Genomic DNA, 10,845 nt, shown 5'->3' on the forward strand with positions numbered 1-10,845 from the left:
CTGCTGAGCCCTTTCCTCCTCTGTAAACAGGGACCATCCTTCCCTCGAAAGGGCTGCTACACGATCCCGGGAGACGAGGTCTGTGAAATGTTCTGAGACGTTCAGCATGGCACCACGCACAGGGGGCCCACACGAAAGGCTGCTCTGGAGCTGCTGCTGGGGCTGCAGGGAACAAGGAGCCCTGAGGAGGACGCTGTCCCCTGGTTCCTGCCAGCAGCGACATCCCTATGAGGGAATCTGACTCCCCAGCCAGCTTCTGGAAGAGGCTGAGCCAGTGAGCGCATTCCATACCCCTGGCCAAAGTGACAAGTGACCTAACCCAGAGCCAGCAAGTGAATCCAGGATGTTCTGCTGAGACGAAGATGCCGTCTGTCCTGGTGGGAAGGCATCAGCACGTGTGTAGCCCTGAAGGCAGCAGGCAGGGCCACTTTAGGACCAAGAAGCGGACTCTCCCAAAACGGGAAAGAAACAAGATCTGGATGCTGCAGAGGAGCGGGACCAAGCCCTTCCCTCACCTGCAAGTCCCCAGAAGGCAAGTCAGTCAGCTCCCCGCAGGGCACAGGGCTCCCCCAGCCTGCCGCGGAGAGGTCCTTTCTGATGAAGAGCTACTCAAAGACACCCTGTGAAAGCGCAGGTCCCAGTCGCAGGGAGGACACCATCCGTCCACCAGCGGCTACCTGACCCTACACCACGGCCACCACCCACTGCACACACGGGCACAGGGCCCCTCTGTGGAGGGCTGTGCCCGTGGGTGCCAGAGCACCCAGCCTCTCCTGCCTGTCAAGCCTCACTGCCCCTTCCCCCTGCACCAGGAGCCGTCCCCACGTCTCCACCCAGGGCCTGAGCACTCGGGCCACACGGTTCCCTCGAGCCACAGCTGCCATGTGGAGCCGCCTTCCAAGGCCGGCAGCAGACAGGGCTCCTGCTGCTGCTTGCCGGACAACAATGACAAGCGGAAATGAGCACACGACACGAATTGTGCCATCCCCGGACAGCTCCCTGCTCCGGGCACCACAGACAGCAAGACAGCGTGAAGCGTCCATCACCCCAGGTCAGGGGCCGCCCTGAGGGCAGGGACGAAGCGCCCTGCCGCCCAGGCCCAAGCGCAGCAGGACGGCCGCCGCCCGGGCAGGCCCTGCGTGCCGGGTGCTTAGCACCACGGCGGTGCCCTCGGAGATGACGCGGCCCACGCGCAGTCTAAGGGGAGCTGCTGCGCTTTCCAGAACAGGGTCTCTGTGAGCTAAGAAAAAGTGCCTGCAGGGACAAAGACAGACAGCTTGCTCCCGAATGTGACTGAGGTCCTTCGAGGAGGCGCTCGCCCCACCGTGACTTCGGCAGACGCAGGCAGAGATGCCCTGGGCTGGCACGGGGCCTCACGGAGACCGGCAGTTATGTAACAGGCATCAGAGCCCAGTCACCAGCGCTCCCCTTGCAGACAACATCCCACCTGAGACCCGTCTGCAGAGGTGGGGTCAGAAGCCGAGCCTCAGGGAGAGGCTCGTGGGCCCACCACCCCATCGGCCTCCCGTTGGCTACAGGGAGGAGCCCGTCTCCCGTGCTCCACACAGGACATCCGCCTGGCAGAGACGAGGTGACACCCACCGGGTGAGGTCACAGTGAGGCTGAGGTCTCAACCCAGGCTTGACTCAGCATCCACGTTCTGTCCTCAGCACCCCTGAGCCAGGGAAAGCAAAACATCTCCGTCTGCGGAAACCCCTCCTGGACACGGCAGGCCAGTCGCACCATGACAGGCAGAATGGGCACGTGCACAAGCCAGACGGCGAGGCCCACACCCTGAAGGAGACTTCCGAGGAGCCACAACGAAAGCATCTGAAACAAGGGCGGGTCCCACTGCGTGCCTCTCTGCTCTTCCAGATCCGTCCTCTCCGGAATCAGAGGAATCCTGAAAATAATAGCTTCGGCAAAATGCAACCCACATTTGGAAGAACACGATCCACTCTGACACAGAAAGACATTCCTGTTCGGGGAAGGATTTCGGGGGAGCATTTTACACTAACGTCTGTTAACTCCAAGTCCCAAAAGGGCAACTCTCCATCAGCCCTGGGAGATGAGCTAGAGGTTCCTCCACTAGGGGCCCGAGGCTGGGGCTGCTGGGGGCAAAGGAGGCCGCTGCCCCGGCCTGGCCCACGTTTCTAGGAGTTTCCACGGGAAGGACAGTGAGGGTGTTGCAGGCCAACTGCCATCAAAGCTGACGGCTGGGGGATGCACTCAGGCTGCTGCAAAACTGGCCGGACCCTAACCAGAAAAGTGAAAGGAAAACATCTCAGAGAGAAAGGTACTCTGGAGCACACAGAAGTGGGCACTTAAGTGCCCCAGTGACGCGGCCTTCAAATCCCTCCAGCTGGGGGGAGGGGCCAGGACAGAATTACGCCACAGCCCTTGTGCTGGCAAAGGAAGGTTTCCAAAGAACCAGGACTGAAACCACCTACTGTGACCTTTTCAGTGCAAAATCTTACATAAATTCTACAGCAGAGGGCTGTGATCCACTATACTGCTTCCCGACCACTCGTTTACGACTCTCACAAAAGGTCCACGAGGGCCGGGAGCCACAGCCCGGAGAGTGGCTATACTCTTCACTTTCACTGATCAACCACAGGCCCGGTGGACACGTCCCCCAGTCCCCGTGTCCACAGCCCCAGGGGTTGGGGGGGCCAGCTCATCAGGACCTGCTAACCTCTTAGCCCTTGTGGGGCTGGAACCTCAGTTTGGAGGGGACCTCAAGCATCAACCCAGAAGACCCGCAGCCCCACGGACTTGCTTCGCGCCCCTCACCACGTACTGCGGACCTGCTGCGGACCTGCTGCAGACCTGCTGCGTTCCTGTGTGGGGGAGGCCCCAAACACATAGTGGCCCCGGGAAAGCCCCTGCAGGGGCCAAGGGGGGGGGGGGCGCAGAATCAGTTTTTGACTCCTGACGTGTAAAGCCAGTGTGGCTGGATGAGAAGCTGGCCCAGGTCCCTTCCAGAACATTCCCAACCCTGCCAGCCTCTCTAAGGAGTCCCAGATCTACGAGACAGCTCTCGGTCACACCAGCTGCATGAAGGATGGAAGCCACCCCACCTGAGGATGTGGCCCCGGACCTCCCGCCCCCTTGCAGTGTGGAGCCAGGGTGACGGCGCCACGCTCCCAGCACGTACTCCGGGGAGGGGCTGCCGGGCCACGGGCGGGGGCACCAGGTGTGCTCCCCCTCGCCACGCTGCCTCCGCCACGCAGGCCCCGGGGCGGCCGGGCGCGGCACCCCGAGGGAGACAACAGTGGCAAGGCTGGGCAGCGCGGGCACGCGGCGCACCCGCGGAGCCGCAAGCCGACTGCGGGCCCAGCTCAGCCCTCCTCACGCGCTCCGGCCTCCAAGCCCTCGAGGCCGGGCCACCATCCGGCCCTTCCCCCCGGCGGCAGCCCCACGACTCTGCTCCGGCTAAAGAGGCCGACGCTGGGTTCCCAGACACCCTCCCGTCTTCCCTCATCTGGGCCCCTCCTCCACCAAGCCCCCAGCCTCCCAGGCCTGGCGCACCTGTGTGTGGTTACCTCCTCCCCCCCGCGCCCCCCATCCCCGCCAACGTCTAAGCCCCTTGTGGGCAGAGGCCCGGCATCACAGGACCTGCCTCTGAGTCCTCCCAAGCAGCAGCATTTGTTCAACTCCCCTCCCTGCCCCCCAGCCCCCGCCCCGCATGTAAATCTTTGTATGTGGTCAGGTGCAGGCTGAGTATTTGCAAAATTATAACTGATCAATTAGAAACTTTTAAGAAACACACTCCCAACCACCATTACCACCTCTCTCACCCCCAAGGGGTGGGGGGGGGGACAGTGTGGGGAGGGGGTGTGGAGTCAGAAAAACTTCTCTTCCCAAGTTTGAAAAAGACCCCCTCCAGCAAACAGCACCACATACACCAGCTGACCGTCACTCCCAAGACCACACACAACTCCAACCGCAGCCTGAACAACTCTCCCACTCGGAAGGCCGGCTCAGGCTTCCAGGCCGTAAGGACTGGTTTACTGTTCCAGGCTCCAGCATCAATCCAACAAAGGCGCTTGACCCACGCGGACAGAGTACTTCATAAACGGCAGTGAACTAACACAGCCAGACATTCACATTTTTAAGCACGGCTGACTCCAAGATATTTATTGACGAGACCATATTAAGGATCATCTCAAAATTATGAGGTTAAATAAGAAATGCTTAAATAACGCCATTAATTCCAATTTGAAACAAACGGGAAAGTGCCTTTAACAAAAGCAGCGGCTGGCCACCTGGAACACGGGTGCCCCAGGCCATCCGGCCGAGGACAAGCCTGCACGCTCGCTGGGCTGCGCACACGGCCCCATTTGCCACTTGACAGCTGGGTGTTTAAGGCCCTTCTTCTCTCATTCCTCTCTGCATCACAAAATCCACTTCACTTGTATTTACAGCATCTACTTAAAAGCATGTAATCTCCAAAATCAGAACCAAGAAGTTCCCAGATTGAGGCGGAAAGGAAACAGACCATTCCAGAGCACAGGCTTTAACACAGAAGGCGCCGTGAGGCCGGAGGACCAGGCCCCATCCAGGCTCCCCACCCAGGGCATTCACCATGCCGTGCATCGGGCACTCCTTCATTCGTTCGTTCACTGCCAGGCACTGGGCACAAAGCGGGCATGAGGCCCTCAGGCCCTCAACCCCATGGAGCCCCCACTAGTAAGAGAAGGGACATTAAACCACTAATGTCGCAACGAGCTACTGAAATTACACAAGCAGATCCTGCAGGAAGAAGTAAAAAGGATGTGAGGCCACGTTTCACAGGGGCCAAAAGATGAGCTTGCATCGAGGGGTCAGAGAAGAGGGGGATGAAAAGAGGTAGTTCCAAGAGATGGGAACAGTGTGTGCAAAGGCCCTGGGGCCAAAGGGGGCTTACAGAGAGCGAGGAAGCAAAGCAGGCAGGGGGCTGAAGCTCAGTGCCCAGGACAGGTGCTATCAGATGAGGCAAGCAGAACAAAGGCCAGGATCAGACAGGCCTTCCAGGAGCCTAAGAACAGAGGGAAGCCAGGACAAGGTTTCGCGCAAGGAAGTGATGGGTCAAGATTGCTTAGGTACCATTCACAGCGCAATCTCGGCCAGAGCCCCCCAGCCCCAGAAGGCCAGCACGGCCTCGGACAGCTTACAAGAGTCAGAGGAACAAATCCTCTCAATGCTTCTAACGTTAACCATGTAACTTGCCAAGAACTTAGTCCCCCTCTTTTATAAATTATGGAGTTGAAGAGTACATTTCCCCCAATGGAAACATCAGACCTTTTTTTAAAAGAAGTTTTACTATTAAAAAGTCATATATGCTTACAGAACAATGGGTACAATACCAGCATAAGTAGAAGGACAGTGGAAGCCCCTCACGGCACACTTTTCTGACCCCCCAGACAGTCACCACTATCATTTTAGAGACCCAAGCACTTACAAAACAGAAGGCGCGGATTCCCTGGCCAGCCCTCAGCACCTGCCGTTTTCACCAGCACACCGCACGCTTCTGCCGACTGGCGGCCTGTGTGTAGATTTCCACAGGAAGAAAATACCAAAATGTAGTGAGTATCACCCCTGCAAGCAAGGCGGCGGCAGCACCCTCCACCCGCCTGGACAGCCGCGTGCTTGTCCTGTCCCCTCCCGAGAATAAATCCCAGGAAGCGGCTTTGCTGGGACAAAAGGAACGACCATGTTAAAGCCTGACACAGAAACCTTTTCTCAAGAGTAATTAAATCGTAATTAACAACGGCCAAAACTTGCACTGTGCTCACTATGTGCCAGGCTGTGTTCTAAGCACTTTCCATATATTAACTTCTTCAAATTCCACAAAAACCATGTAAGGTAAGAATTATTATTATCACCATCAATGGGTGTCATCAGACGGAACCTGTGCTGATGTGGTGGCATCAATAAACTCTTGCAGCTACATTTTGTTGTCGCTGGTGAAGTGAAGTCTCTTTTATCACAAGCCTCTGGGATTTGCAGACTTATGTGCTTTGCTCACCATGCAGTCGGGATGCTCATCCTTTTCTTATTGGTTTGTAAAAGCTCTTTCCATGTTTATTATTAAGCTTATGTAGGCATAATACGTTACACAAAAATTGTTTTCTCTGTCTCTTAACTTCACTTATGGAGTCTTTTGACAAAGAGAATTTTCTTTAATTCTTAACCTGTTAAATCTGTCAGCATTTTTCTCTTTAAAGTTTCCAGCTCGTATTATAATAAAAATGGATTAAACCAGCAGTTTTTCAAAGTTTCTGGTCCTGGTTCTGACTGAATGCTTTCTACCAAGGTAATCCTACAAACAAAACAGAGAAGGCCCCACTGCTCTGGTTGAAGTGCACGTGGAGCACCAGGTGCCCTGACCACCCTCACCCGCTCTCAGGCACCCTCAGAAGAAGATCCAGGCACGGATGCAGCAACCGCTAGCCGGCATGATTATGAGGTCCCTTTCCAGTTCTGCCATGCCTCACACAGGACAGAAGACATCATGAAAAAGCCAGAAGGGTTTCCCAGACCATACTGAAACACGGCATCACCTATAACAGCTCCAGCAACACCCAACACCCAACACCCAACTGTTCCTCTTCTCAAAGAGGCTAAGCCCTCCCCAACACCTCGACAACGCTCAACTTCAGCTTCAGGACCATCAGTGGCCCAGAAGCAGAGGCAGGGAAGGGAGGGAAGCAGCACTCGGGACTTAACCAGATGCCGCATCCTCCCGTCTACCCCCACATTCCTCCTCTGCAAGATGGATGTAGCAGCAGCCCCCTCCCAAGGCTGCAGGGAGAGAGAAGCGGGACACACACGGCAGTACTTACAACGGCACGTGGCCCCATGCAGGCGCTCACTCAGTGGTCGCTACTGGTCTGTGTTTCAGTCACAGCCTGGGGGCTAGGGGCGCCGACCCCGCACACAGCTGAAGATCCACTTGTAACTTTACAGTGAGCCCTCTGTATCCACGGTTCCACGTCCCAGATTCAATCAACCACAGATTAGTAGTATTTCAATAAATATTATGGTATTTATTAAGGAAAATCCACATATAGGTGGACCTGCACCATTCAAACCCATGTTCTTCAAGGGTCAACGGGACTAGCACCACGATCTCCTCCAGGAAAGAGGAGAACTGTTCTGGTTCCATGTCTGCTGATGCAGACGCCGATCCAACCCCGCGGCTCCACAGAGGGCACTGTGGAGGCAACCTGCGTGGGGCCCTGGGCCTCCCTCTCAGGAAATGAGTAAAAAGTGTGTCAGAGAAGCCTCAGAGACCACCCCGCTCCCTACACAGGCCCACCCACCCCATCTCCTCACTCATACAAGCCCAAGGGAAGAAGATGACCTCATGAAGAGAGCTCACTGACCTCAGTTCAACAACACCTGCCCCAAAAGAAACGTTCCGTGAACATACACCGCGAAGGTCTACAAAGGAGCGCGTCACTGTCGACACACGGTCCCTCATCTGACTGGGACCAGAAGCTGCCGTCCCTTCCTCTACATCAAAGCTAAAAGCCCCGTGCCCACTGCACCCCGCAGCCCGAGCCGACCAACTGGCTGAGGCTGAAAACGAGCCCCTCCAGGCTGGCTCCCGGCCCCCACCCCAGGGCCCCCACCCCGGGCCAGGGGCCGCCACGCTGGGGCAGGAACTCGCCCTCGGGCTGGGACGACCGCAGAGCAAGGCCAAAAGCCGGAGCTGCCACGGAGGCTGGGCAGGCATAAAGCCCCAGCTGAACAGGCGGTGATTCTGATCCAGGGACCCCCGGCCCGGCCACAGCCGGTCGCCCCGCAGCCTCCCTCCTCTGCGTCTCCCCTGCTGCCGACAGCAGGTACTAATCTATTGCTCAGGGCAGCTTCTGAGCGACGAAAGCCCAGCCGTTTTCAACAGCGCGGGTCCGGACGCACTCTGCAGGAGCGGTGAAATGTCTCTTCTGCTCTGGCAATTAAGACGGCACAAAGTCGCCTTTCCACGGGTGCCGCCCCCAACATCAAAGGATGAGAATTCAAAGCCATTCAGGCTGCACTGAAGCCTCACAATGAAGCTGGAAAATGGAAGTCGATTACTGGACATAAATATGCAGTGGTTAAAAGGAAAGACTTATAACGAAATTAAACTGCAGCAACCCCACAGTGTGTGGAAACTTCCAGAACTACAGTCCTCCTGGTAAACATCAAGACAGGCATCCCGACAAAGCAGGCTTCTGACCACAGCAAGTCAGGGTCTGCATCCCAGCTCCCATGGCCAGGGCGCCATGTTGTTCTGTCCATCTTGCTACAGTAACAGCCCCCAAGGCTTCTGTGAACACGGCACTTGGAGATCTTTATTTTGCATGGCTGTGAAGCTGCTGCCCACAGGACGTTCTCTCCCAGCTCCGGGCTGCTTAGGCCACAACTGTCCTTGGTCTCTAGGCCTCCCAGGCCTACTTGGAGACCACAGTCATCCACCCCCTCACAACAGGCCCAGCCCAGGGCTCTCCCAGGGGCACTCCTGCGGCCAGCTCCCCTCGCAGGAAAAAGAACTAACCCTAAAGAGGGCAGTGTTACATCTGCTTGCCGCATAAATCCTGCTTCCTTTCTGATTGATTACTGCTCTCTTTAGGAAGGTATCTGATCTTTAAAATAAAAGCCCAGAACACAGAAAGCTACAGAAGTCTAACAATGTGTCAGGGTGTGTGTTTTTAAGGCAGGAAAATACTTCCCTCCCACACAAATGGGAGTTCTGGGGAAAGATGCCGCAGATTCAACAGAGCAGAGTATCTGGGAAAGCTTGATCACTCTTAAAAATAGATAATTGAACAGATTTTAGAATTCTCAGGAGCTACCTGAAGAAAATTAAATCTCACATATTTTTGATATCCAAAACTCCATTCTGATGAAACTTCTAACAGGGTGGCATTTTGCATTTCCAATTATAATAGAGTAATTGTGTTGCCATAGTTACCGCAAAATTCTGCAATAACTTTTGTTGCTCTGTAATTGCTGGAGTGTATATTTGTGTACAAGCAGCTGAGTTTTCTTAATTCAATCCCTCTCCCTCCCCGCCCCCCAAGTTACCACCACCACCTTTCCTGGCTCGATTCTGAAATCACTGCACCAGCTTTCATAGGACCATCTCCAAAATAATGCACGGGATTATCAGAAGCAATTAAAACTCCAGGCAACCACGATCAGGTTACAAAAGAAAAAGTGAAACCAGGCCAAGGTGCAAACCCACTAGTATTCCCCCAATCTCGCTGGGCTGGCACTGGGTGAGGGCTGTTTACTTGTTTACTCTCAGGCCTCCCATGCTTAGGTGGTTTGTGGGAATAAACAGAAAAGCCTGAGTAGAGAAAAGAGAGGAAGCAAAGTAACTAGACAGGCCCTTTCCTCCCTCACCGAGGGCAGGCAGAGCTGCTGAAAGCAATTAGGTAGGTCTCTGCAGTAATGCAATTAGGATTTAGTTAAGAAAGTCATTAGTTTTAAAATAACTTGAGTTTAATTTCTGCAACACTTTATTTGAAAATTGTGTCACAGCAGGTCAATTTACAACATGCAATAAAGAAAACACTCATTTCAGCTGCTGCAAGTTATTACAAATTTTTGATATGCATTAAATGAGTACACTGGGTTCCACCCCCGGCCTTTCCAACTGATACGCACGGTCTCCTGCTATAACAGTGTCAAATAATTCAACGTTAAATGTAAATAGGAGATAATTTGCTTGTAATTCCGCGGTGTGTGTTTGCAACGCCGGGAAACGCGGCTCTCATCATCTGGGCAGGACGGGGCCACATCGGCCTGCGGAAAGCCTGCGGGCACCCACTCGGGTCGTGGGCACCCCCACCCCTGCCGTTACGGTCCGGGGCACACACCAGGCGACGGCGCACCCCGCCCGCGAGCCCCGGGAGGGACGTTTTTCTGCAAACTCACAGCCTCGACAAAGTTACATAAACGGCGCCCGCCCGGGCTCGGGAGCCCCCGGCCCACCTGCCGAGGGCTCGGCCTGGGCCGGCGCGGGCGCCCGGAGCCAGCCGGCCGTCCTGCCCCCGCCCCGGCGGCGGCCCTCGCCGTCTGGGGCTGCAGGGGAAGGTCCAGGACGGGCTCCGGCTCCCGCTCCGGACACCCGCGGGCCGGCGCCTCGCGCGGCCTGGGCGCACGGGCCGGGCCGGGCCGGCCGGGCGGACCCCGGCGTCCACCTGCCGGGGCCGGGCGGCGGGGGGCGTGGAGGCCGGCGGGCGGCCTGCGGGCGGGCGGGGGTCGGACAATGGCCCGCGGGCCGGGCCGGGGCAGCGCTTACCGCGGCGGCGGCGGCGGCGGGCGCTCTAGCCCCGCGCGGGCGCTCCGAGCCGCATCTCCTCAGCCTGCGCCGCCACCACCACCGCGGGCGGCGGGCGGGAGGGCGCTCGGGCGGCGGCGACAGCGGGGATGCGGCCGCGGCGCGCCGGGCCCAGGCGGCTGAGGCGGCGGCGCGGGCGGGCGGGCGGCGGGCGGGCGCGCGAGCTCGGGCGCGGCGGCGGCGGCGGGACGGTGCTCCGCGGCGGCGGCCCCACAACCTCCCCTCCTCATTCACAAAAAATTGACCCACGTTGAACCATGATGCTGCTCCCCCCTCCAGCACCGAGCCGGGCGTTCATAGGCGAGCCCCGACGCCCGTCAGCCACGCAGGCCCCGCCCCCACACCGGCGGTTCTGCAGCCATTGGCTGCGACGGCCTGGCATCACCTCCCCTCGCTGGCCCCTCCCTCCTGCCCGGTTTCTAATGAAGAGCTCGTCAATTACGGCTCGGCCCCGCCCTCCGCCCGCCCTCCCCGGGCGCCCGGCCGTCTTTCCATTGGTCCGCTGGAGCCACGGGTACAGCCCCGTT

At 57.3% G+C, this 10,845-nt stretch overlaps 1 protein-coding gene across 6 annotated transcripts in view; it reads right to left on the reverse strand.

Annotated features, from left to right (window-relative positions):
- The window catches only part of HDAC4 (histone deacetylase 4), a 266,392-nt gene extending 255,810 nt beyond the window's left edge, over nucleotides 1-10,582 (reverse strand). For 5 of the 6 annotated variants that reach the window (XM_064485331.1, XM_064485329.1, XM_064485330.1 and 2 more), the window contains exon 1: nucleotides 10,280-10,406. The gene's annotated coding sequence lies outside the window, so the exon portion shown is untranslated. Of the gene's footprint in view, nucleotides 1-10,279; nucleotides 10,407-10,567 lie in introns of those variants that run through there. The other variant, XM_064485328.1, reaches the window with a different exon arrangement.
- Between the last annotated feature and the right edge of the window lie 263 nt (nucleotides 10,583-10,845).

The sequence above is a fragment of the Camelus dromedarius genome, chromosome 4 (assembly GCF_036321535.1).
Source record: "Camelus dromedarius isolate mCamDro1 chromosome 4, mCamDro1.pat, whole genome shotgun sequence".
Lineage (NCBI taxonomy): Eukaryota > Metazoa > Chordata > Mammalia > Artiodactyla > Camelidae > Camelus > Camelus dromedarius.